Below are 27,754 nucleotides of genomic sequence, written 5' to 3' on the forward strand. Positions count from 1 at the left end.
CTGATAAAAGCTGGACATTAGTGAACATCTGTAAGTGCAAGTCAGGTCAGTCCAATCCAAATACATAATTTCCTAGAAACTTGAGATGCTATGTGGGACTTAAAGTGGTGCAGCATCTAAATAAAATGCTACGAGGCAACAAGTGATTCTGAAGTAAATAGCCATATTATTTGAACAAAAATACAAGAAACTCCACGCATAACGCAAGATAATTTATTGATTTAGCTGATGAACTTCTCTTCACATTTTACAAATTCACAGTATGACTGGATTATAATGCCATTACACAAGCATGACATTAGTGTACATCTGTAAATTAAGTGTACAGATGAAATTGAGTCTTGGAGGGTATGAATACTTATAGTGTACTAAGATCTCTATGATCAACCAAGGTGAAATAAACTTTTTTTTTTATCGCAAGTAGATTTATTGACTTAGTTGGTCAACTTCTCTTACCATTACACAATTTCACAGTATGATTACATTACACTGTCATGTACTGATAAAAGCTGGACATTAGTGAACATCTGTAAGTGCAAGTCAGGTCAGTCCAATCCAAATACATAATTTCCTAGAAACTTGAGATGCTATGTGGGACTTAAAGTGGTGCAGCATCTAAATAAAATGCTACGAGGCAACAAGTGATTCTGCAGTAAATAGCCATATTATTTGGACAAAAATACCAGAAACTCCACGCATAACGCAAGATAATTTGTTGATTTAGCTGATGAACTAATCTTCACATTTTACAAATTCACAGTATGACTGGATTATAATGCCATTACACAAGCATGACATTAGTGTACATCTGTAAATTAGGTGTACAGATGAAATTGAGTCTTGAAGGGTATGAATACTTATAGTGTACTAAGATCTCTATGATCAACCAAGGTGAAATAAACTTTTTTTTTATCGCAAGTGGATTTATTGACTTAGTTGGTCAACTTCTCTTACCATTACACAATTTCACAGTATGATTACATTACACTGTCATGTACTGATAAAAGCTGGACATTAGTGAACATCTGTAAGTGCAAGTCAGGTCAGTCCAATCCAAATACATAATTTCCTAGAAACTTGAGATGCTATGTGGGACTTAAAGTGGTGCAGCATCTAAATAAAATGCTACGAGGCAAATATTACTTGTAGATTAAATTCTAAGTATATTAAGGTTAGACATTTCACCTCATTTCCTATCTAACCCAACTTCATCCCAATTTGTTAGCAACATAGTAATTAAATTAGACAGCAAACAAATTAATTCCCCAAGCAGTATAGTTGAAAATGAATCTTGAAGGACATTAAGACTTACAGTTTGGTGGGATCTAAATGTTCAACCAAGGGACAATCAAAGCTTTTTGCATCCTGAGACCTTCCAACCAAGCCTTTCGGCTCACACTTTACAGAACATTGGCCACGATTAAATTGGCATAATTTATTGATTTAGCTGATGAACTTCTCTTCACATTTTACAAATTCACAGTATGACTGGATTATAATGCCATTACACAAGCATGACATTAGTGTACATCTGTAAATTAAGTGTACAGATGAAATTGAGTCTTGGAGGGTATGAATACTTATAGTGTACTAAGATCTCTATGATCAACCAAGGTGAAATAAACTTTTTTTTTTATCGCAAGTGGATTTATTGACTTAGTTGGTCAACTTCTCTTACCATTACACAATTTCACAGTATGATTACATTACACTGTCATGTACTGATAAAAGCTGGACATTAGTGAACATCTGTAAGTGCAAGTCAGGTCAGTCCAATCCAAATACATAATTTCCTAGAAACTTGAGATGCTATGTGGGACTTAAAGTGGTGCAGCATCTAAACAAAATGCTATGAGGCAAATATTACTTGTAGATTAAATGCTAAGTATATTAAGGTTAGACATTTCACCTCATTTCCTATCTAACCCAACTTCATCCCAATTTGTTAGCAACATAGTAATTAAATTAGTCAGCTAACAAATTAATTCCCCAAGCAGTATAGTTGAAAATGAATCTTGAAGGGCATTAAGACTTACAGTTTGGTGGGATCTAAATGTTCAACCAAGGGACAATCAAAGCTTTTTGCATCCTGAGACCTTCCAACCAAGCCTTTCGGCTCACACTTTACAGAACATTGGCCACGATTAAATTGGCATTGGTTACAGAACTGCCCATTTTCCAGATGAGTACAAGATAAAAAAAAAACCTGGATAGCTCAGTCGGTAGAGCATCAGACTTTTAATCTGAGGGTCCAGGGTTCAAGTCCCTGTTCAGGCGTGTATGCCTTTTAAACGATGGCAATCTATATTCTCTGTGCCATGCAAAACGTATACTGTGAATGATTTCCGCGATAAAAGTGAAAAAGGTCATTATCATCATTTCTCAAATTGTTGATGAGGAAACAAGTGATTCTGAAGTAAATAGCCATATTATTTGAACAAAAATACAAGAAACTCCACGCATAACGCAAGATAATTTATTGATTTAGCTGATGAACTTCTCTTCACATTTTACAAATTCACAGTATGACTGGATTATAATGCCATTACACAAGCATGACATTAGTGTACATCTGTAAATTAAGTGTACAGATGAAATTGAGTCTTGGAGGGTATGAATACTTATAGTGTACTAAGATCTCTATGATCAACCAAGGTGAAATAAACTTTTTTTTTTATCGCATGTAGATTTATTGACTTAGTTGGTCAACTTCTCTTACCATTACACAATTTCACAGTATGATTACATTACACTGTCATGTACTGATAAAAGCTGGACATTAGTGAACATCTGTAAGTGCAAGTCAGGTCAGTCCAATCCAAATACATAATTTCCTAGAAACTTGAGATGCTATGTGGGACTTAAAGTGGTGCAGCATCTAAATAAAATGCTACGAGGCAAATATTACTTGTAGATTAAATTCTAAGTATATTAAGGTTAGACATTTCACCTCATTTCCTATCTAACCCCACTTCATCCCAATTTGTTAGCAACATAGTAATTAAATTAGACAGCAAACAAATTAATTCCCCAAGCAGTATAGTTGAAAATGAATCTTGAAGGGCATTAAGACTTACAGTTTGGTGGGATCTAAATGTTCAACCAAGGGACAATCAAAGCTTTTTGCATCCTGAGACCTTCCAACCAAGCCTTTCGGCTCACACTTTACAGAACATTGGCCACGATTAAATTGGCATTGGTTACAGAACTGCCCATTTTCCAGATGAGTACAAGATAAAAAGAGAGCCTGGATAGCTCAGTCGGTAGAGCATCAGACTTTTAATCTGAGGGTCCAGGGTTCAAGTCCCTGTTCAGGCATGTATGCCTTTTAAACGATGGCAATCTATATTCTCTGTGCCATGCAAAACGTATGCTGTGAAGGATTTCCGCGATAAAAGTTAAAAAGGTCATTATCATCATTTCTCAAATTGTTGATGAGGAAACAAGTGATTCTGAAGTAAATAGCCATATTATTTGAACAAAAATACAAGAAACTCCACGCATAACGCAAGATAATTTATTGATTTAGCTGATGAACTTCTCTTCACATTTTACAAATTCACAGTATGACTGGATTATAATGCCATTACACAAGCATGACATTAGTGTACATCTGTAAATTAAGTGTACAGATGAAATTGAGTCTTGGAGGGTATGAATACTTATAGTGTACTAAGATCTCTATGATCAACCAAGGTGAAATAAACTTTTTTTTTTATCGCAAGTAGATTTATTGACTTAGTTGGTCAACTTCTCTTACCATTACACAATTTCACAGTATGATTAGATTACACTGTCATGTACTGATAAAAGCTGGACATTAGTGAACATCTGTAAGTGCAAGTCAGGTCAGTCCAATCCAAATACATAATTTCCTAGAAACTTGAGATGCTATGTGGGACTTAAAGTGGTGCAGCATCTAAACAAAATGCTATGAGGCAAATATTACTTGTAGATTAAATGCTAAGTATATTAAGGTTAGACATTTCACCTCATTTCCTATCTAACCCAACTTCATCCCAATTTGTTAGCAACATAGTAATTAAATTAGTCAGCTAACAAATTAATTCCCCAAGCAGTATAGTTGAAAATGAATCTTGAAGGGCATTAAGACTTACAGTTTGGTGGGATCTAAATGTTCAACCAAGGGACAATCAAAGCTTTTTGCATCCTGAGACCTTCCAACCAAGCCTTTCGGCTCACACTTTACAGAACATTGGCCACGATTAAATTGGCATTGGTTACAGAACTGCCCATTTTCCAGATGAGTACAAGATAAAAAAAAAACCTGGATAGCTCAGTCGGTAGAGCATCAGACTTTTAATCTGAGGGTCCAGGGTTCAAGTCCCTGTTCAGGCGTGTATGCCTTTTAAACGATGGCAATCTATATTCTCTGTGCCATGCAAAACGTATGCTGTGAAGGATTTCCGCGATAAAAGTGAAAAAGGTCATTATCATCATTTCTCAAATTGTTGATGAGGAAACAAGTGATTCTGAAGTAAATAGCCATATTATTTGAACAAAAATACAAGAAACTCCACGCATAACGCAAGATAATTTATTGATTTAGCTGATGAACTTCTCTTCACATTTTACAAATTCACAGTATGACTGGATTATAATGCCATTACACAAGCATGACATTAGTGTACATCTGTAAATTAAGTGTACAGATGAAATTGAGTCTTGGAGGGTATGAATACTTATAGTGTACTAAGATCTCTATGATCAACCAAGGTGAAATAAACTTTTTTTTTTATCGCAAGTAGATTTATTGACTTAGTTGGTCAACTTCTCTTACCATTACACAATTTCACAGTATGATTAGATTACACTGTCATGTACTGATAAAAGCTGGACATTAGTGAACATCTGTAAGTGCAAGTCAGGTCAGTCCAATCCAAATACATAATTTCCTAGAAACTTGAGATGCTATGTGGGACTTAAAGTGGTGCAGCATATAAATAAAATGCTACGAGGCAAATATTACTTGTAGATTAAATTCTAAGTATATTAAGGTTAGACATTTCACCTCATTTCCTATCTAACCCAACTTCATCCCAATTTGTTAGCAACATAGTAATTAAATTAGACAGCAAACAAATTAATTCCCCAAGCAGTATAGTTGAAAATGAATCTTGAAGGGCATTAAGACTTACAGTTTGGTGGGATCTAAATGTTCAACCAAGGGACAATCAAAGCTTTTTGCATCCTGAGACCTTCCAACCAAGCCTTTCGGCTCACACTTTACAGAACATTGGCCACGATTAAATTGGCATTGGTTACAGAACTGCCCATTTTCCAGATGAGTACAAGATAAAAAGAGAGCCTGGATAGCTCAGTCGGTAGAGCATCAGACTTTTAATCTGAGGGTCCAGGGTTCAAGTCCCTGTTCAGGCATGTATGCCTTTTAAACGATGGCAATCTATATTCTCTGTGCCATGCAAAACGTATGCTGTGAAGGATTTCCGCGATAAAAGTGAAAAAGGTCATTATCATCATTTCTCAAATTGTTGATGAGGAAACAAGTGATTCTGAAGTAAATAGCCATATTATTTGAACAAAAATACAAGAAACTCCACGCATAACGCAAGATAATTTATTGATTTAGCTGATGAACTTCTCTTCACATTTTACAAATTCACAGTATGACTGGATTATAATGCCATTACACAAGCATGACATTAGTGTACATCTGTAAATTAAGTGTACAGATGAAATTGAGTCTTGGAGGGTATGAATACTTATAGTGTACTAAGATCTCTATGATCAACCAAGGTGAAATAAACTTTTTTTTTTATCGCAAGTAGATTTATTGACTTAGTTGGTCAACTTCTCTTACCATTACACAATTTCACAGTATGATTACATTACACTGTCATGTACTGATAAAAGCTGGACATTAGTGAACATCTGTAAGTGCAAGTCAGGTCAGTCCAATCCAAATACATAATTTCCTAGAAACTTGAGATGCTATGTGGGACTTAAAGTGGTGCAGCATCTAAATAAAATGCTACGAGGCAAATATTACTTGTAGATTAAATTCTAAGTATATTAAGGTTAGACATTTCACCTCATTTCCTATCTAACCCCACTTCATCCCAATTTGTTAGCAACATAGTAATTAAATTAGACAGCAAACAAATTAATTCCCCAAGCAGTATAGTTGAAAATGAATCTTGAAGGGCATTAAGACTTACAGTTTGGTGGGATCTAAATGTTCAACCAAGGGACAATCAAAGCTTTTTGCATCCTGAGACCTTCCAACCAAGCCTTTCGGCTCACACTTTACAGAACATTGGCCACGATTAAATTGGCATTGGTTACAGAACTGCCCATTTTCCAGATGAGTACAAGATAATAAAAAACCTGGATAGCTCAGTCGGTAGAGCATCAGACTTTTAATCTGAGGGTCCAGGGTTCAAGTCCCTGTTCAGGCGTGTATGCCTTTTAAACGATGGCAATCTATATTCTCTGTGCCATGCAAAACGTATGCTGTGAAGGATTTCCGCGATAAAAGTGAAAAAGGTCATTATCATCATTTCTCAAATTGTTGATGAGGAAACAAGTGATTCTGAAGTAAATAGCCATATTATTTGAACAAAAATACAAGAAACTCCACGCATAACGCAAGATAATTTATTGATTTAGCTGATGAACTTCTCTTCACATTTTACAAATTCACAGTATGACTGGATTATAATGCCATTACACAAGCATGACATTAGTGTACATCTGTAAATTAAGTGTACAGATGAAATTGAGTCTTGGAGGGTATGAATACTTATAGTGTACTAAGATCTCTATGATCAACCAAGGTGAAATAAACTTTTTTTTTTATCGCAAGTAGATTTATTGACTTAGTTGGTCAACTTCTCTTACCATTACACAATTTCACAGTATGATTAGATTACACTGTCATGTACTGATAAAAGCTGGACATTAGTGAACATCTGTAAGTGCAAGTCAGGTCAGTCCAATCCAAATACATAATTTCCTAGAAACTTGAGATGCTATGTGGGACTTAAAGTGGTGCAGCATATAAATAAAATGCTACGAGGCAAATATTACTTGTAGATTAAATTCTAAGTATATTAAGGTTAGACATTTCACCTCATTTCCTATCTAACCCAACTTCATCCCAATTTGTTAGCAACATAGTAATTAAATTAGACAGCAAACAAATTAATTCCCCAAGCAGTATAGTTGAAAATGAATCTTGAAGGGCATTAAGACTTACAGTTTGGTGGGATCTAAATGTTCAACCAAGGGACAATCAAAGCTTTTTGCATCCTGAGACCTTCCAACCAAGCCTTTCGGCTCACACTTTACAGAACATTGGCCACGATTAAATTGGCATTGGTTACAGAACTGCCCATTTTCCAGATGAGTACAAGATAAAAAGAGAGCCTGGATAGCTCAGTCGGTAGAGCATCAGACTTTTAATCTGAGGGTCCAGGGTTCAAGTCCCTGTTCAGGCGTGTATGCCTTTTAAACGATGGCAATCTATATTCTCTGTGCCATGCAAAACGTATGCTGTGAAGGATTTCCGCGATAAAAGTGAAAAAGGTCATTATCATCATTTCTCAAATTGTTGATGAGGAAACAAGTGATTCTGAAGTAAATAGCCATATTATTTGAACAAAAATACAAGAAACTCCACGCATAACGCAAGATAATTTATTGATTTAGCTGATGAACTTCTCTTCACATTTTACAAATTCACAGTATGACTGGATTATAATGCCATTACACAAGCATGACATTAGTGTACATCTGTAAATTAAGTGTACAGATGAAATTGAGTCTTGGAGGGTATGAATACTTATAGTGTACTAAGATCTCTATGATCAACCAAGGTGAAATAAACTTTTTTTTTTATCGCAAGTAGATTTATTGACTTAGTTGGTCAACTTCTCTTACCATTACACAATTTCACAGTATGATTACATTACACTGTCATGTACTGATAAAAGCTGGACATTAGTGAACATCTGTAAGTGCAAGTCAGGTCAGTCCAATCCAAATACATAATTTCCTAGAAACTTGAGATGCTATGTGGGACTTAAAGTGGTGCAGCATCTAAATAAAATGCTACGAGGCAACAAGTGATTCTGAAGTAAATAGCCATATTATTTGAACAAAAATACAAGAAACTCCACGCATAACGCAAGATAATTTATTGATTTAGCTGATGAACTTCTCTTCACATTTTACAAATTCACAGTATGACTGGATTATAATGCCATTACACAAGCATGACATTAGTGTACATCTGTAAATTAAGTGTACAGATGAAATTGAGTCTTGGAGGGTATGAATACTTATAGTGTACTAAGATCTCTATGATCAACCAAGGTGAAATAAACTTTTTTTTTTATCGCAAGTAGATTTATTGACTTAGTTGGTCAACTTCTCTTACCATTACACAATTTCACAGTATGATTAGATTACACTGTCATGTACTGATAAAAGCTGGACATTAGTGAACATCTGTAAGTGCAAGTCAGGTCAGTCCAATCCAAATACATAATTTCCTAGAAACTTGAGATGCTTTGTGGGACTTAAAGTGGTGCAGCATATAAATAAAATGCTACGAGGCAAATATTACTTGTAGATTAAATTCTAAGTATATTAAGGTTAGACATTTCACCTCATTTCCTATCTAACCCAACTTCATCCCAATTTGTTAGCAACATAGTAATTAAATTAGACAGCAAACAAATTAATTCCCCAAGCAGTATAGTTGAAAATGAATCTTGAAGGGCATTAAGACTTACAGTTTGGTGGGATCTAAATGTTCAACCAAGGGACAATCAAAGCTTTTTGCATCCTGAGACCTTCCAACCAAGCCTTTCAGCTCACACTTTACAGAACATTGGCCACGATTAAATTGGCATTGGTTACAGAACTGCCCATTTTCCAGATGAGTACAAGATAAAAAGAGAGCCTGGATAGCTCAGTCGGTAGAGCATCAGACTTTTAATCTGAGGGTCCAGGGTTCAAGTCCCTGTTCAGGCGTGTATGCCTTTTAAACGATGGCAATCTATATTCTCTGTGCCATGCAAAACGTATGCTGTGAAGGATTTCCGCGATAAAAGTGAAAAAGGTCATTATCATCATTTCTCAAATTGTTGATGAGGAAACAAGTGATTCTGAAGTAAATAGCCATATTATTTGAACAAAAATACAAGAAACTCCACGCATAACGCAAGATAATTTATTGATTTAGCTGATGAACTTCTCTTCACATTTTTACAATTTCACAGTATGACTGGATTATAATGCCATTACACAAGCATGACATTAGTGTACATCTGTAAATTAAGTGTACAGATGAAATTGAGTCTTGGAGGGTATGAATACTTATAGTGTACTAAGATCTCTATGATCAACCAAGGTGAAATAAACTTTTTTTTTTATCGCAAGTAGATTTATTGACTTAGTTGGTCAACTTCTCTTACCATTACACAATTTCACAGTATGATTAGATTACACTGTCATGTACTGATAAAAGCTGGACATTAGTGAACATCTGTAAGTGCAAGTCAGGTCAGTCCAATCCAAATACATAATTTCCTAGAAACTTGAGATGCTATGTGGGACTTAAAGTGGTGCAGCATATAAATAAAATGCTACGAGGCAAATATTACTTGTAGATTAAATTCTAAGTATATTAAGGTTAGACATTTCACCTCATTTCCTATCTAACCCAACTTCATCCCAATTTGTTAGCAACATAGTAATTAAATTAGACAGCAAACAAATTAATTCCCCAAGCAGTATAGTTGAAAATGAATCTTGAAGGGCATTAAGACTTACAGTTTGGTGGGATCTAAATGTTCAACCAAGGGACAATCAAAGCTTTTTGCATCCTGAGACCTTCCAACCAAGCCTTTCGGCTCACACTTTACAGAACATTGGCCACGATTAAATTGGCATTGGTTACAGAACTGCCCATTTTCCAGATGAGTACAAGATAAAAAGAGAGCCTGGATAGCTCAGTCGGTAGAGCATCAGACTTTTAATCTGAGGGTCCAGGGTTCAAGTCCCTGTTCAGGCGTGTATGCCTTTTAAACGATGGCAATCTATATTCTCTGTGCCATGCAAAACGTATGCTGTGAAGGATTTCCGCGATAAAAGTGAAAAAGGTCATTATCATCATTTCTCAAATTGTTGATGAGGAAACAAGTGATTCTGAAGTAAATAGCCATATTATTTGAACAAAAATACAAGAAACTCCACGCATAACGCAAGATAATTTATTGATTTAGCTGATGAACTTCTCTTCACATTTTACAAATTCACAGTATGACTGGATTATAATGCCATTACACAAGCATGACATTAGTGTACATCTGTAAATTAAGTGTACAGATGAAATTGAGTCTTGGAGGGTATGAATACTTATAGTGTACTAAGATCTCTATGATCAACCAAGGTGAAATAAACTTTTTTTTTTATCGCAAGTAGATTTATTGACTTAGTTGGTCAACTTCTCTTACCATTACACAATTTCACAGTATGATTACATTACACTGTCATGTACTGATAAAAGCTGGACATTAGTGAACATCTGTAAGTGCAAGTCAGGTCAGTCCAATCCAAATACATAATTTCCTAGAAACTTGAGATGCTATGTGGGACTTAAAGTGGTGCAGCATCTAAATAAAATGCTACGAGGCAAATATTACTTGTAGATTAAATTCTAAGTATATTAAGGTTAGACATTTCACCTCATTTCCTATCTAACCCCACTTCATCCCAATTTGTTAGCAACATAGTAATTAAATTAGACAGCAAACAAATTAATTCCCCAAGCAGTATAGTTGAAAATGAATCTTGAAGGGCATTAAGACTTACAGTTTGGTGGGATCTAAATGTTCAACCAAGGGACAATCAAAGCTTTTTGCATCCTGAGACCTTCCAACCAAGCCTTTCGGCTCACACTTTACAGAACATTGGCCACGATTAAATTGGCATTGGTTACAGAACTGCCCATTTTCCAGATGAGTACAAGATAAAAAGAGAGCCTGGATAGCTCAGTCGGTAGAGCATCAGACTTTTAATCTGAGGGTCCAGGGTTCAAGTCCCTGTTCAGGCATGTTTGCCTTTTAAACGATGGCAATCTATATTCTCTGTGCCATGCAAAACGTATGCTGTGAAGGATTTCCGCGATAAAAGTGAAAAAGGTCATTATCATCATTTCTCAAATTGTTGATGAGGAAACAAGTGATTCTGAAGTAAATAGCCATATTATTTGAACAAAAATACAAGAAACTCCACGCATAACGCAAGATAATTTATTGATTTAGCTGATGAACTTCTCTTCACATTTTACAAATTCACAGTATGACTGGATTATAATGCCATTACACAAGCATGACATTAGTGTACATCTGTAAATTAAGTGTACAGATGAAATTGAGTCTTGGAGGGTATGAATACTTATAGTGTACTAAGATCTCTATGATCAACCAAGGTGAAATAAACTTTTTTTTTTATCGCAAGTAGATTTATTGACTTAGTTGGTCAACTTCTCTTACCATTACACAATTTCACAGTATGATTACATTACACTGTCATGTACTGATAAAAGCTGGACATTAGTGAACATCTGTAAGTGCAAGTCAGGTCAGTCCAATCCAAATACATAATTTCCTAGAAACTTGAGATGCTATGTGGGACTTAAAGTGGTGCAGCATCTAAACAAAATGCTATGAGGCAAATATTACTTGTAGATTAAATGCTAAGTATATTAAGGTTAGACATTTCACCTCATTTCCTATCTAACCCAACTTCATCCCAATTTGTTAGCAACATAGTAATTAAATTAGTCAGCTAACAAATTAACTCCCCAAGCAGTATAGTTGAAAATGAATCTTGAAGGGCATTAAGACTTACAGTTTGGTGGGATCTAAATGTTCAACCAAGGGACAATCAAAGCTTTTTGCATCCTGAGACCTTCCAACCAAGCCTTTCGGCTCACACTTTACAGAACATTGGCCACGATTAAATTGGCATTGGTTACAGAACTGCCCATTTTCCAGATGAGTACAAGATAAAAAAAAAACCTGGATAGCTCAGTCGGTAGAGCATCAGACTTTTAATCTGAGGGTCCAGGGTTCAAGTCCCTGTTCAGGCGTGTATGCCTTTTAAACGATGGCAATCTATATTCTCTGTGCCATGCAAAACGTATGCTGTGAAGGATTTCCGCGATAAAAGTGAAAAAGGTCATTATCATCATTTCTCAAATTGTTGATGAGGAAACAAGTGATTCTGAAGTAAATAGCCATATTATTTGAACAAAAATACAAGATACTCCACGCATAACGCAAGATAATTTATTGATTTAGCTGATGAACTTCTCTTCACATTTTACAAATTCACAGTATGACTGGATTATAATGCCATTACACAAGCATGACATTAGTGTACATCTGTAAATTAAGTGTACAGATGAAATTGAGTCTTGGAGGGTATGAATACTTATAGTGTACTAAGATCTCTATGATCAACCAAGGTGAAATAAACTTTTTTTTTTATCGCAAGTAGATTTATTGACTTAGTTGGTCAACTTCTCTTACCATTACACAATTTCACAGTATGATTAGATTACACTGTCATGTACTGATAAAAGCTGGACATTAGTGAACATCTGTAAGTGCAAGTCAGGTCAGTCCAATCCAAATACATAATTTCCTAGAAACTTGAGATGCTATGTGGGACTTAAAGTGGTGCAGCATATAAATAAAATGCTACGAGGCAAATATTACTTGTAGATTAAATTCTAAGTATATTAAGGTTAGACATTTCACCTCATTTCCTATCTAACCCAACTTCATCCCAATTTGTTAGCAACATAGTAATTAAATTAGACAGCAAACAAATTAATTCCCCAAGCAGTATAGTTGAAAATGAATCTTGAAGGGCATTAAGACTTACAGTTTGGTGGGATCTAAATGTTCAACCAAGGGACAATCAAAGCTTTTTGCATCCTGAGACCTTCCAACCAAGCCTTTCGACTCACACTTTACAGAACATTGGCCACGATTAAATTGGCATTGGTTACAGAACTGCCCATTTTCCAGATGAGTACAAGATAAAAAGAGAGCCTGGATAGCTCAGTCGGTAGAGCATCAGACTTTTAATCTGAGGGTCCAGGGTTCAAGTCCCTGTTCAGGCGTGTATGCCTTTTAAACGATGGCAATCTATATTCTCTGTGCCATGCAAAACGTATGCTGTGAAGGATTACCGCGATAAAAGTGAAAAAGGTCATTATCATCATTTCTCAAATTGTTGATGAGGAAACAAGTGATTCTGAAGTAAATAGCCATATTATTTGAACAAAAATACAAGAAACTCCACGCATAACGCAAGATAATTTATTGATTTAGCTGATGAACTTCTCTTCACATTTTTACAATTTCACAGTATGACTGGATTATAATGCCATTACACAAGCATGACATTAGTGTACATCTGTAAATTAAGTGTACAGATGAAATTGAGTCTTGGAGGGTATGAATACTTATAGTGTACTAAGATCTCTATGATCAACCAAGGTGAAATAAACTTTTTTTTTTATCGCAAGTAGATTTATTGACTTAGTTGGTCAACTTCTCTTACCATTACACAATTTCACAGTATAATTACATTACACTGTCATGTACTGATAAAAGCTGGACATTAGTGAACATCTGTAAGTGCAAGTCAGGTCAGTCCAATCCAAATACATAATTTCCTAGAAACTTGAGATGCTATGTGGGACTTAAAGTGGTGCAGCATCTAAATAAAATGCTACGAGGCAACAAGTGATTCTGCAGTAAATAGCCATATTATTTGGACAAAAATACCAGAAACTCCACGCATAACGCAAGATAATTTGTTGATTTAGCTGATGAACTAATCTTCACATTTTACAAATTCACAGTATGACTGGATTATAATGCCATTACACAAGCATGACATTAGTGTACATCTGTAAATTAAGTGTACAGATGAAATTGAGTCTTGGAGGGTATGAATACTTATAGTGTACTAAGATCTCTATGATCAACCAAGGTGAAATAAACTTTTTTTTTTATCGCAAGTGGATTTATTGACTTAGTTGGTCAACTTCTCTTACCATTACACAATTTCACAGTATGATTACATTACACTGTCATGTACTGATAAAAGCTGGACATTAGTGAACATCTGTAAGTGCAAGTCAGGTCAGTCCAATCCAAATACATAATTTCCTAGAAACTTGAGATGCTATGTGGGACTTAAAGTGGTGCAGCATCTAAACAAAATGCTATGAGGCAAATATTACTTGTAGATTAAATGCTAAGTATATTAAGGTTAGACATTTCACCTCATTTCCTATCTAACCCAACTTCATCCCAATTTGTTAGCAACATAGTAATTAAATTAGTCAGCTAACAAATTAATTCCCCAAGCAGTATAGTTGAAAATGAATCTTGAAGGGCATTAAGACTTACAGTTTGGTGGGATCTAAATGTTCAACCAAGGGACAATCAAAGCTTTTTGCATCCTGAGACCTTCCAACCAAGCCTTTCGGCTCACACTTTACAGAACATTGGCCACGATTAAATTGGCATTGGTTACAGAACTGCCCATTTTCCAGATGAGTACAAGATAAAAAAAAAACCTGGATAGCTCAGTCGGTAGAGCATCAGACTTTTAATCTGAGGGTCCAGGGTTCAAGTCCCTGTTCAGGCGTGTATGCCTTTTAAACGATGGCAATCTATATTCTCTGTGCCATGCAAAACGTATGCTGTGAAGGATTTCCGCGATAAAAGTAAAAAAGGTCATTATCATCATTTCTCAAATTGTTGATGAGGAAACAAGTGATTCTGAAGTAAATAGTCATATTATTTGAACAAAAATACAAGAAACTCCACGCATAACGCAAGATAATTTAATGATTTAGCTGATGAACTTCTCTTCACATTTTACAAATTCACAGTATGACTGGATTATAATGCCATTACTCAAGCATGACATTAGTGTGCATCTGTAAATTAAGTGTACAGATGAAATTGAGTCTTGGAGGGTATGAATACTTATAGTGTACTAAGATCTCTATGATTAACCAAGGTGAAATAAACTTTTTTTTTTATCGCAAGTAGATTTATTGACTTAGTTGGTCAACTTCTCTTACCATTACACAATTTCACAGTATGATTACATTACACTGTCATGTACTGATAAAAGCTGGACATTAGTGAACATCTGTAAGTGCAAGTCAGGTCAGTCCAATCCAAATACATAATTTCCTAGAAACTTGAGATGCTATGTGGGACTTAAAGTGGTGCAGCATATAAATAAAATGCTACGAGGCAAATATTACTTGTAGATTAAATTCTAAGTATATTAAGGTTAGACATTTCACCTCATTTCCTATCTAACCCAACTTCATCCCAATTTGTTAGCAACATAGTAATTAAATTAGACAGCAAACAAATTAATTCCCCAAGCAGTATAGTTGAAAATGAATCTTGAAGGGCATTAAGACTTACAGTTTGGTGGGATCTAAATGTTCAACCAAGGGACAATCAAAGCTTTTTGCATCCTGAGACCTTCCAACCAAGCCTTTCGGCTCACACTTTACAGAACATTGGCCACGATTAAATTGGCATTGGTTACAGAACTGCCCATTTTCCAGATGAGTACAAGATAAAAAGAGAGCCTGGATAGCTCAGTCGGTAAAGCATCAGACTTTTAATCTGAGGGTCCAGGCTTCAAGTCCCTGTTCAGGCATGTATGCCTTTTAAACGATGGCAATCTATATTCTCTGTGCCATGCAAAATGTATACTGTGAATGATTTCCGCGATAAAAGTGAAAAAGGTCATTATCATCATTTATCAAATTGTTGATAAGGAAACAAGTGATTCTGCAGTAAATAGCCATATTATTTGGACAAAAATACCAGAAACTCCACGCATAACGCAAGATAATTTATTGATTTAGCTGATGAACTTCTCTTCACATTTTACAAATTCACAGTATGACTGGATTATAATGCCATTACTCAAGCATGACATTAGTGTACATCTGTAAATTAAGTGTACAGATGAAGTTGAGTCTTGAAGGGTATGAATACTTATAGTGTACTAAGATCTCTATGATCAACCAAGGTGAAATAAACTTTTTTTTTTATCGCAAGTGGATTTATTGACTTAGTTGGTCAACTTCTCTTACCATTACACAATTTCACAGTATGATTACATTACACTGTCATGTACTGATAAAAGCTGGACATTAGTGAACATCTGTAAGTGCAAGTCAGGTCAGTCCAATCCAAATACATAATTTCCTAGAAACTTGAGATGCTATGTGGGACTTAAAGTGGTGCAGCATCTAAATAAAATGCTACGAGGCAAATATTACTTGTAGATTAAATTCTAAGTATATTAAGGTTAGACATTTCACCTCATTTCCTATCTAACCCAACTTCATCCCAATTTGTTAGCAACATAGTAATTAAATTAGTCAGCTAACAAATTAATCCCCCAAGCAGTATAGTTGAAATTGAATCTTGAAGAGCATTGATACTTATAGTTTGGTGGGATCTAAATGTTCAACCAAGGGACAATCAAAGCTTTTTGCATCCTGTGACTTTCCAACCAAGCCTTTCGGCTCACACTTTACAGAACATTGGCCACAATTAAATTGGCATTGGTTACAGAACTGCCCATTTTCCAGATGAGTACAAGATAAAAAGAGAGCCTGGATAGCTCAGTCGGTAAAGCATCAGACTTTTAATCTGAGGGTCCAGGCTTCAAGTCCCTGTTCAGGCATGTATGCCTTTTAAACGATGGCAATCTATATTCTCTGTGCCATGCAAAATGTATACTGTGAATGATTTCCGCGATAAAAGTGAAAAAGGTCATTATCATAATTTATCAAATTGTTGATAAAGAAACAAGTGATTCTGCAGTAAATAGCCATATTATTTGGACAAAAATACCAGAAACTCCACGCATAACGCAAGATAATTTATTGATTTAGCTGATGAACTTCTCTTCACATTTTACAAATTCACAGTATGACTGGATTATAATGCCATTACACAAGCATGACATTAGTGTACATCTGTAAATTAAGTGTACAGATGAAATTGAGTCTTGAAGGGTATGAATACTTATAGTGTACTAAGATCTCTATGATCAACCAAGGTGAAATAAACTTTTTTTTTATCGCAAGTGGATTTATTGACTTAGTTGGTCAACTTCTCTTACCATTACACAATTTCACAGTATGATTACATTACACTGTCATGTACTGATAAAAGCTGGACATTAGTGAACATCTGTAAGTGCAAGTCAGGTCAGTCCAATCCAAATACATAATTTCCTAGAAACTTGAGATGCTATGTGGGACTTAAAGTGGTGCAGCATCTAAATAAAATGCTACGAGGCAAATATTACTTGTAGATTAAATTCTAAGTATATTAAGGTTAGACATTTCACCTCATTTCCTATCTAACCCAACTTCATCCCAATTTGTTAGCAACATAGTAATTAAATTAGACAGCAAACAAATTAATCCCCCAAGCAGTATAGTTGAAAATGAATCTTGAAGGGCATTAAGACTTACAGTTTGGTGGGATCTAAATGTTCAACCAAGGGACAATCAAAGCTTTTTGCATCCTGAGACCTTCCAACCAAGCCTTTCGGCTCACACTTTACAGAACATTGGCCACGATTAAATTGGCATTGGTTACAGAACTGCCCATTTTCCAGATGAGTACAAGATAAAAAGAGAGCCTGGATAGCTCAGTCGGTAGAGCATCAGACTTTTAATCTGAGGGTCCAGGGTTCAAGTCCCTGTTCAGGCATGTATGCCTTTTAAACGATGGCAATCTATATTCTCTGTGCCATGCAAAACGTATGCTGTGAAGGATTTCCGCGATAAAAGTGAAAAAGGTCATTATCATCATTTCTCAAATTGTTGATGAGGAAACAAGTGATTCTGAAGTAAATAGCCATATTATTTGAACAAAAATACAAGAAACCACGCATAACGCAAGATAATTTGTTGATTTAGCTGATGAACTTCTCTTCACATTTTACAAATTCACAGTATGACTGGATTATAATGCCATTACACAAGCATGACATTAGTGTACATCTGTAAATTAGGTGTACAGATGAAATTGAGTCTTGAAGGGTATGAATACTTATAGTGTACTAAGATCTCTATGATCAACCAAGGTGAAATAAACTTTTTTTTTATCGCAAGTGGATTTATTGACTTAGTTGGTCAACTTCTCTTACCATTACACAATTTCACAGTATGATTACATTACACTGTCATGTACTGATAAAAGCTGGACATAAGTGAACATCTGTAAGTGCAAGTCAGGTCAGTCCAATCCAAATACATAATTTCCTAGAAACTTGAGATGCTATGTGGGACTTAAAGTGGTGCAGCATCTAAATAAAATGCTACGAGGCAAATATTACTTGTAGATTAAATTCTAAGTATATTAAGGTTAGACATTTCACCTCATTTCCTATCTAACCCAACTTCATCCCAATTTGTTAGCAACATAGTAATTAAATTAGACAGCAAACAAATTAATCCCCCAAGCAGTATAGTTGAAAATGAATCTTGAAGGGCATTAAGACTTACAGTTTGGTGGGATGTAAATGTTCAACCAAGGGACAATCAAAGCTTTTTGCATCCTGAGACCTTCCAACCAAGCCTTTCGGCTCACACTTTACAGAACATTGGCCACGATTAAATTGGCATTGGTTACAGAACTGCCCATTTTCCAGATGAGTACAAGATAAAAAGAGAGCCTGGATAGCTCAGTTGGTAGAGCATCAGACTTTTAATCTGAGGGTCCAGGGTTCAAGTCCCTGTTCAGGCATGTATGCCTTTTAAACGATGGCAATCTATATTCTCTGTGCCATACAAAACGTATGCTGTGAAGGATTTCCGCGATAAAAGTGAAAAAGGTCATTATCATCATTTCTCAAATTGTTGATGAGGAAACAAGTGATTCTGAAGTAAATAGCCATATTATTTGAACAAAAATACAAGAAACTCCACGCATAACGCAAGATAATTTGTTGATTTAGCTGATGAACTAATCTTCACATTTTACAAATTCACAGTATGACTGGATTATAATGCCATTACACAAGCATGACATTAGTGTACATCTGTAAATTAGGTGTACAGATGAAATTGAGTCTTGAAGGGTATGAATACTTATAGTGTACTAAGATCTCTATGATCAACCAAGGTGAAATAAACTTTTTTTTTATCGCAAGTGGATTTATTGACTTAGTTGGTCAACTTCTCTTACCATTACACAATTTCACAGTATGATTACATTACACTGTCATGTACTGATAAAAGCTGGACATTAGTGAACATCTGTAAGTGCAAGTCAGGTCAGTCCAATCCAAATACATAATTTCCTAGAAACTTGAGATGCTATGTGGGACTTAAAGTGGTGCAGCATCTAAATAAAATGCTACGAGGCAAATATTACTTGTAGATTAAATTCTAAGTATATTAAGGTTAGACATTTCACCTCATTTCCTATCTAACCCAACTTCATCCCAATTTGTTAGCAACATAGTAATTAAATTAGACAGCAAACAAATTAATCCCCCAAGCAGTATAGTTGAAAATGAATCTTGAAGGGCATTAAGACTTACAGTTTGGTGGGATCTAAATGTTCAACCAAGGGACAATCAAAGCTTTTTGCATCCTGAGACCTTCCAACCAAGCCTTTCGGCTCACACTTTACAGAACATTGGCCACGATTAAATTGGCATTGGTTACAGAACTGCCCATTTTCCAGATGAGTACAAGATAAAAAGAGAGCCTGGATAGCTCAGTCGGTAGAGCATCAGACTTTTAATCTGAGGGTCCAGGGTTCAAGTCCCTGTTCAGGCGTGTATGCCTTTTAAACGATGGCAATCTATATTCTCTGTGCCATGCAAAACGTATGCTGTGAAGGATTTCCGCGATAAAAGTGAAAAAGGTCATTATCATCATTTCTCAAATTGTTGATGAGGAAACAAGGGATTCTGAAGTAAATAGCCATATTATTTGAACAAAAATACAAGAAACTCCACGCATAACGCAAGATAATTTATTGATTTAGCTGATGAACTTCTCTTCACATTTTACAAATTCACAGTATGACTGGATTATAATGCCATTACACAAGCATGACATTAGTGTACATCTGTAAATTAAGTGTACAGATGAAATTGAGTCTTGGAGGGTATGAATACTTATAGTGTACTAAGATCTCTATGATCAACCAAGGTGAAATAAACTTTTTTTTTTATCGCAAGTAGATTTATTGACTTAGTTGGTCAACTTCTCTTACCATTACACAATTTCACAGTATGATTACATTACACTGTCATGTACTGATAAAAGCTGGACATTAGTGAACATCTGTAAGTGCAAGTCAGGTCAGTCCAATCCAAATACATAATTTCCTAGAAACTTGAGATGCTATGTGGGACTTAAAGTGGTGCAGCATCTAAATAAAATGCTACGAGGCAAATATTACTTGTAGATTAAATTCTAAGTATATTAAGGTTAGACATTTCACCTCATTTCCTATCTAACCCCACTTCATCCCAATTTGTTAGCAACATAGTAATTAAATTAGACAGCAAACAAATTAATTCCCCAAGCAGTATAGTTGAAAATGAATCTTGAAGGGCATTAAGACTTACAGTTTGGTGGATCTAAATGTTCAACCAAGGGATAATCAAAGCTTTTTGCATCCTGAGACCTTCCAACCAAGCCTTTCGGCTCACACTTTACAGAACATTGGCCACGATTAAATTGGCATTGGTTACAGAACTGCCCATTTTCCAGATGAGTACAAGATAAAAAGAGAGCCTGGATAGCTCGGTCGGTAGAGCATCAGACTTTTAATCTGATGGTCCAGGGTTCAAGTCCCTGTTCAGGCATGTATGCCTTTTAAACGATGGCAATCTATATTCTCTGTGCCATGCAAAACGTATACTGTGAATGATTTCCGCGATAAAAGTGAAAAAGGTCATTATCATCATTTCTGAAATTGTTGATAAGAAAACAAGTGATTCTGCAGTAAATAGCCATATTATTTGGACAAAAATACCAGAAACTCCACGCATAACGCAAGATAATTTGTTGATTTAGCTGATGAACTAATCTTCACATTTTACAAATTCACAGTATGACTGGATTATAATGCCATTACACAAGCATGACATTAGTGTACATCTGTAAATTAAGTGTACAGATGAAATTGAGTCTTGAAGGGTATGAATACTTATAGTGTACTAAGATCTCTATGATCAACCAAGGTGAAATAAACTTTTTTTTTTTATCGCAAGTGGATTTATTGATTTAGTTGGTCAACTTCTCTTACCATTTCACAATTTCACAGTATGATTACATTACACTGTCATGTACTGATAAAAGCTGGACATTAGTTAACATCTGTAAGTGCAAGTCAGGTCAGTCCAATCCAAATACATAATTTCCTAGAAACTTGAGATGCTATGTGGGACTTAAAGTGGTGCAGCATCTAAACAAAATGCTATGAGGCAAATATTACTTGTAGATTAAATGCTAAGTATATTAAGGTTAGACATTTCACCTCATTTCCTATCTAACCCAACTTTATCCCAATTTGTTAGCAACATAGTAATTAAATTAGTCAGCTAACAAATAAATCCCCCAAGCAGTATAGTTGAAAATGAATCTTGAAGGGCATTAAGACTTACAGTTTTGTGGGATCTAAATGTTCAACCAAGGGATAATCAAAGCTTTTTGCATCCTGAGACCTTCCAACCAAGCCTTTCGGCTCACACTTTACAGAACATTGGCCACGATTAAATTGGCATTGGTTACAGAACTGCCCATTTTCCAGATGAGTACAAGATAAAAAGAGAGCCTGGATAGCTCAGTCGGTAGAGCATCAGACTTTTAATCTGATGGTCCAGGGTTCAAGTCCCTGTTCAGGCGTGTATGCCTTTTAAACGATGGCAATCTATATTCTCTGTGCCATGCAAAACGTATACTGTGAATGATTTCCGCGATAAAAGTGAAAAAGGTCATTATCATCATTTCTGAAATTGTTGATAAGAAAACAAGTGATTCTGCAGTAAATAGCCATATTATTTGGACAAAAATACCAGAAACTCCACGCATAACGCAAGATAATTTGTTGATTTAGCTGATGAACTAATCTTCACATTTTACAAATTCACAGTATGACTGGATTATAATGCCATTACACAAGCATGACATTAGTGTACATCTGTAAATTAAGTGTACAGATGAAATTGAGTCTTGAAGGGTATGAATACTTATAGTGTACTAAGATCTCTATGATCAACCAAGGTGAAATAAACTTTTTTTTTTTATCGCAAGTGGATTTATTGATTTAGTTGGTCAACTTCTCTTACCATTTCACAATTTCACAGTATGATTACATTACACTGTCATGTACTGATAAAAGCTGGACATTAGTTAACATCTGTAAGTGCAAGTCAGGTCAGTCCAATCCAAATACATAATTTCCTAGAAACTTGAGATGCTATGTGGGACTTAAAGTGGTGCAGCATCTAAATAAAATGCTACGAGGCAAATATTACTTGTAGATTAAATTCTAAGTATATTAAGGTTAGACATTTCACCTCATTTCCTATCTAACCCAACTTCATCCCAATTTGTTAGCAACATAGTAATTAAATTAGACAGCAAACAAATTAATCCCCCAAGCAGTATAGTTGAAAATGAATCTTGAAGGGCATTAAGACTTACAGTTTGGTGGGATCTAAATGTTCAACCAAGGGACAATCAAAGCTTTTTGCATCCTGAGACCTTCCAACCAAGCCTTTCGGCTCACACTTTACAGAACATTGGCCACGATTAAATTGGCATTGGTTACAGAACTGCCCATTTTCCAGATGAGTACAAGATAAAAAGAGAGCCTGGATAGCTCAGTTGGTAGAGCATCAGACTTTTAATCTGAGGGTCCAGGGTTCAAGTCCCTGTTCAGGCATGTATGCCTTTTAAACGATGGCAATCTATATTCTCTGTGCCATACAAAACGTATGCTGTGAAGGATTTCCGCGATAAAAGTGAAAAAGGTCATTATCATCATTTCTCAAATTGTTGATGAGGAAACAAGTGATTCTGAAGTAAATAGCCATATTATTTGAACAAAAATACAAGAAACTCCACGCATAACGCAAGATAATTTGTTGATTTAGCTGATGAACTAATCTTCACATTTTACAAATTCACAGTATGACTGGATTATAATGCCATTACACAAGCATGACATTAGTGTACATCTGTAAATTAGGTGTACAGATGAAATTGAGTCTTGAAGGGTATGAATACTTATAGTGTACTAAGATCTCTATGATCAACCAAGGTGAAATAAACTTTTTTTTTATCGCAAGTGGATTTATTGACTTAGTTGGTCAACTTCTCTTACCATTACACAATTTCACAGTATGATTACATTACACTGTCATGTACTGATAAAAGCTGGACATTAGTGAACATCTGTAAGTGCAAGTCAGGTCAGTCCAATCCAAATACATAATTTCCTAGAAACTTGAGATGCTATGTGGGACTTAAAGTGGTGCAGCATCTAAATAAAATGCTACGAGGCAAATATTACTTGTAGATTAAATTCTAAGTATATTAAGGTTAGACATTTCACCTCATTTCCTATCTAACCCAACTTCATCCCAATTTGTTAGCAACATAGTAATTAAATTAGACAGCAAACAAATTAATCCCCCAAGCAGTATAGTTGAAAATGAATCTTGAAGGGCATTAAGACTTACAGTTTGGTGGGATCTAAATGTTCAACCAAGGGACAATCAAAGCTTTTTGCATCCTGAGACCTTCCAACCAAGCCTTTCGGCTCACACTTTACAGAACATTGGCCACGATTAAATTGGCATTGGTTACAGAACTGCCCATTTTCCAGATGAGTACAAGATAAAAAGAGAGCCTGGATAGCTCAGTCGGTAGAGCATCAGACTTTTAATCTGAGGGTCCAGGGTTCAAGTCCCTGTTCAGGCGTGTATGCCTTTTAAACGATGGCAATCTATATTCTCTGTGCCATGCAAAACGTATGCTGTGAAGGATTTCCGCGATAAAAGTGAAAAAGGTCATTATCATCATTTCTCAAATTGTTGATGAGGAAACAAGGGATTCTGAAGTAAATAGCCATATTATTTGAACAAAAATACAAGAAACTCCACGCATAACGCAAGATAATTTATTGATTTAGCTGATGAACTTCTCTTCACATTTTACAAATTCACAGTATGACTGGATTATAATGCCATTACACAAGCATGACATTAGTGTACATCTGTAAATTAAGTGTACAGATGAAATTGAGTCTTGGAGGGTATGAATACTTATAGTGTACTAAGATCTCTATGATCAACCAAGGTGAAATAAACTTTTTTTTTTATCGCAAGTAGATTTATTGACTTAGTTGGTCAACTTCTCTTACCATTACACAATTTCACAGTATGATTACATTACACTGTCATGTACTGATAAAAGCTGGACATTAGTGAACATCTGTAAGTGCAAGTCAGGTCAGTCCAATCCAAATACATAATTTCCTAGAAACTTGAGATGCTATGTGGGACTTAAAGTGGTGCAGCATCTAAATAAAATGCTACGAGGCAAATATTACTTGTAGATTAAATTCTAAGTATATTAAGGTTAGACATTTCACCTCATTTCCTATCTAACCCCACTTCATCCCAATTTGTTAGCAACATAGTAATTAAATTAGACAGCAAACAAATTAATTCCCCAAGCAGTATAGTTGAAAATGAATCTTGAAGGGCATTAAGACTTACAGTTTGGTGGGATCTAAATGTTCAACCAAGGGATAATCAAAGCTTTTTGCATCCTGAGACCTTCCAACCAAGCCTTTCGGCTCACACTTTACAGAACATTGGCCACGATTAAATTGGCATTGGTTACAGAACTGCCCATTTTCCAGATGAGTACAAGATAAAAAGAGAGCCTGGATAGCTCGGTCGGTAGAGCATCAGACTTTTAATCTGATGGTCCAGGGTTCAAGTCCCTGTTCAGGCATGTATGCCTTTTAAACGATGGCAATCTATATTCTCTGTGCCATGCAAAACGTATACTGTGAATGATTTCCGCGATAAAAGTGAAAAAGGTCATTATCATCATTTCTGAAATTGTTGATAAGAAAACAAGTGATTCTGCAGTAAATAGCCATATTATTTGGACAAAAATACCAGAAACTCCACGCATAACGCAAGATAATTTGTTGATTTAGCTGATGAACTAATCTTCACATTTTACAAATTCACAGTATGACTGGATTATAATGCCATTACACAAGCATGACATTAGTGTACATCTGTAAATTAAGTGTACAGATGAAATTGAGTCTTGAAGGGTATGAATACTTATAGTGTACTAAGATCTCTATGATCAACCAAGGTGAAATAAACTTTTTTTTTTTATCGCAAGTGGATTTATTGATTTAGTTGGTCAACTTCTCTTACCATTTCACAATTTCACAGTATGATTACATTACACTGTCATGTACTGATAAAAGCTGGACATTAGTTAACATCTGTAAGTGCAAGTCAGGTCAGTCAAATCCAAATACATAATTTCCTAGAAACTTGAGATGCTATGTGGGACTTAAAGTGGTGCAGCATCTAAACAAAATGCTATGAGGCAAATATTACTTGTAGATTAAATGCTAAGTATATTAAGGTTAGACATTTCACCTCATTTCCTATCTAACCCAACTTTATCCCAATTTGTTAGCAACATAGTAATTAAATTAGTCAGCTAACAAATAAATCCCCCAAGCAGTATAGTTGAAAATGAATCTTGAAGGGCATTAAGACTTACAGTTTTGTGGGATCTAAATGTTCAACCAAGGGATAATCAAAGCTTTTTGCATCCTGAGACCTTCCAACCAAGCCTTTCGGCTCACACTTTACAGAACATTGGCCACGATTAAATTGGCATTGGTTACAGAACTGCCCATTTTCCAGATGAGTACAAGATAAAAAGAGAGCCTGGATAGCTCAGTCGGTAGAGCATCAGACTTTTAATCTGATGGTCCAGGGTTCAAGTCCCTGTTCAGGCGTGTATGCCTTTTAAACGATGGCAATCTATATTCTCTGTGCCATGCAAAACGTATACTGTGAATGATTTCCGCGATAAAAGTGAAAAAGGTCATTATCATCATTTCTGAAATTGTTGATAAGAAAACAAGTGATTCTGCAGTAAATAGCCATATTATTTGGACAAAAATACCAGAAACTCCACGCATAACGCAAGATAATTTGTTGATTTAGCTGATGAACTAATCTTCACATTTTACAAATTCACAGTATGACTGGATTATAATGCCATTACACAAGCATGACATTAGTGTACATCTGTAAATTAAGTGTACAGATGAAATTGAGTCTTGAAGGGTATGAATACTTATAGTGTACTAAGATCTCTATGATCAACCAAGGTGAAATAAACTTTTTTTTTTTATCGCAAGTGGATTTATTGATTTAGTTGGTCAACTTCTCTTACCATTTCACAATTTCACAGTATGATTACATTACACTGTCATGTACTGATAAAAGCTGGACATTAGTTAACATCTGTAAGTGCAAGTCAGGTCAGTCCAATCCAAATACATAATTTCCTAGAAACTTGAGATGCTATGTGGGACTTAAAGTGGTGCAGCATCTAAACAAAATGCTATGAGGCAAATATTACTTGTAGATTAAATGCTAAGTATATTAAGGTTAGACATTTCACCTCATTTCCTATCTAACCCAACTTTATCCCAATTTGTTAGCAACATAGTAATTAAATTAGTCAGCTAACAAATAAATCCCCCAAGCAGTATAGTTGAAAATGAATCTTGAAGGGCATTAAGACTTACAGTTTTGTGGGATCTAAATGTTCAACCAAGGGATAATCAAAGCTTTTTGCATCCTGAGACCTTCCAACCAAGCCTTTCGGCTCACACTTTACAGAACATTGGCCACGATTAAATTGGCATTGGTTACAGAACTGCCCATTTTCCAGATGAGTACAAGATAAAAAGAGAGCCTGGATAGCTCAGTCGGTAGAGCATCAGACTTTTAATCTGATGGTCCAGGGTTCAAGTCCCTGTTCAGGCGTGTATGCCTTTTAAACGATGGCAATCTATATTCTCTGTGCCATGCAAAACGTATACTGTGAATGATTTCCGCGATAAAAGTGAAAAAGGTCATTATCATCATTTCTGAAATTGTTGATAAGAAAACAAGTGATTCTGCAGTAAATAGCCATATTATTTGGACAAAAATACCAGAAACTCCACGCATAACGCAAGATAATTTGTTGATTTAGCTGATGAACTAATCTTCACATTTTACAAATTCACAGTATGACTGGATTATAATGCCATTACACAAGCATGACATTAGTGTACATCTGTAAATTAGGTGTACAGATGAAATTGAGTCTTGAAGGGTATGAATACTTATAGTGTACTAAGATCTCTATGATCAACCAAGGTGAAATAAACTTTTTTTTTATCGCAAGTGGATTTATTGACTTAGTTGGTCAACTTCTCTTACCATTACACAATTTCACACTATGATTACATTACACTGTCATGTACTGATAAAAGCTGGACATTAGTGAACATCTGTAAGTGCAAGTCAGGTCAGTCCA

The 27,754-nt window shown here is 35.5% G+C and overlaps 15 non-coding genes across 15 annotated transcripts; all 15 read left to right on the forward strand.

Annotated features, from left to right (window-relative positions):
* Window positions 1-3,245: 3,245 nt before the first annotated feature.
* On the forward strand, window positions 3,246-3,318 carry TRNAK-UUU (transfer RNA lysine (anticodon UUU)). Its single transcript has one exon. It is a non-coding gene; the product is annotated as a tRNA-Lys (tRNA).
* A 2,009-nt stretch (window positions 3,319-5,327) lies between these two features.
* Window positions 5,328-5,400, forward strand: TRNAK-UUU (transfer RNA lysine (anticodon UUU)). Its single transcript has one exon. It is a non-coding gene; the product is annotated as a tRNA-Lys (tRNA).
* A 2,008-nt stretch (window positions 5,401-7,408) lies between these two features.
* On the forward strand, window positions 7,409-7,481 carry TRNAK-UUU (transfer RNA lysine (anticodon UUU)). Its single transcript has one exon. It is a non-coding gene; the product is annotated as a tRNA-Lys (tRNA).
* A 1,467-nt stretch (window positions 7,482-8,948) lies between these two features.
* Window positions 8,949-9,021, forward strand: TRNAK-UUU (transfer RNA lysine (anticodon UUU)). Its single transcript has one exon. It is a non-coding gene; the product is annotated as a tRNA-Lys (tRNA).
* A 969-nt stretch (window positions 9,022-9,990) lies between these two features.
* On the forward strand, window positions 9,991-10,063 carry TRNAK-UUU (transfer RNA lysine (anticodon UUU)). Its single transcript has one exon. It is a non-coding gene; the product is annotated as a tRNA-Lys (tRNA).
* Window positions 10,064-11,031: 968 nt separating this feature from the next.
* TRNAK-UUU (transfer RNA lysine (anticodon UUU)) lies at window positions 11,032-11,104 on the forward strand. Its single transcript has one exon. It is a non-coding gene; the product is annotated as a tRNA-Lys (tRNA).
* A 2,009-nt stretch (window positions 11,105-13,113) lies between these two features.
* Window positions 13,114-13,186, forward strand: TRNAK-UUU (transfer RNA lysine (anticodon UUU)). Its single transcript has one exon. It is a non-coding gene; the product is annotated as a tRNA-Lys (tRNA).
* A 4,590-nt stretch (window positions 13,187-17,776) lies between these two features.
* Window positions 17,777-17,849, forward strand: TRNAK-UUU (transfer RNA lysine (anticodon UUU)). The gene has a single exon. It is a non-coding gene; the product is annotated as a tRNA-Lys (tRNA).
* Window positions 17,850-18,814: 965 nt separating this feature from the next.
* On the forward strand, window positions 18,815-18,887 carry TRNAK-UUU (transfer RNA lysine (anticodon UUU)). The gene has a single exon. It is a non-coding gene; the product is annotated as a tRNA-Lys (tRNA).
* A 967-nt stretch (window positions 18,888-19,854) lies between these two features.
* On the forward strand, window positions 19,855-19,927 carry TRNAK-UUU (transfer RNA lysine (anticodon UUU)). Its single transcript has one exon. It is a non-coding gene; the product is annotated as a tRNA-Lys (tRNA).
* A 2,009-nt stretch (window positions 19,928-21,936) lies between these two features.
* TRNAK-UUU (transfer RNA lysine (anticodon UUU)) lies at window positions 21,937-22,009 on the forward strand. Its single transcript has one exon. It is a non-coding gene; the product is annotated as a tRNA-Lys (tRNA).
* A 969-nt stretch (window positions 22,010-22,978) lies between these two features.
* Window positions 22,979-23,051, forward strand: TRNAK-UUU (transfer RNA lysine (anticodon UUU)). Its single transcript has one exon. It is a non-coding gene; the product is annotated as a tRNA-Lys (tRNA).
* Window positions 23,052-24,018: 967 nt separating this feature from the next.
* Window positions 24,019-24,091, forward strand: TRNAK-UUU (transfer RNA lysine (anticodon UUU)). Its single transcript has one exon. It is a non-coding gene; the product is annotated as a tRNA-Lys (tRNA).
* A 2,010-nt stretch (window positions 24,092-26,101) lies between these two features.
* TRNAK-UUU (transfer RNA lysine (anticodon UUU)) lies at window positions 26,102-26,174 on the forward strand. Its single transcript has one exon. It is a non-coding gene; the product is annotated as a tRNA-Lys (tRNA).
* A 969-nt stretch (window positions 26,175-27,143) lies between these two features.
* TRNAK-UUU (transfer RNA lysine (anticodon UUU)) lies at window positions 27,144-27,216 on the forward strand. Its single transcript has one exon. It is a non-coding gene; the product is annotated as a tRNA-Lys (tRNA).
* The last annotated feature ends 538 nt before the right edge of the window (window positions 27,217-27,754 follow it).

Source organism: Mixophyes fleayi, unplaced genomic scaffold, assembly GCF_038048845.1.
Source record: "Mixophyes fleayi isolate aMixFle1 unplaced genomic scaffold, aMixFle1.hap1 Scaffold_128, whole genome shotgun sequence".
Lineage (NCBI taxonomy): Eukaryota > Metazoa > Chordata > Amphibia > Anura > Limnodynastidae > Mixophyes > Mixophyes fleayi.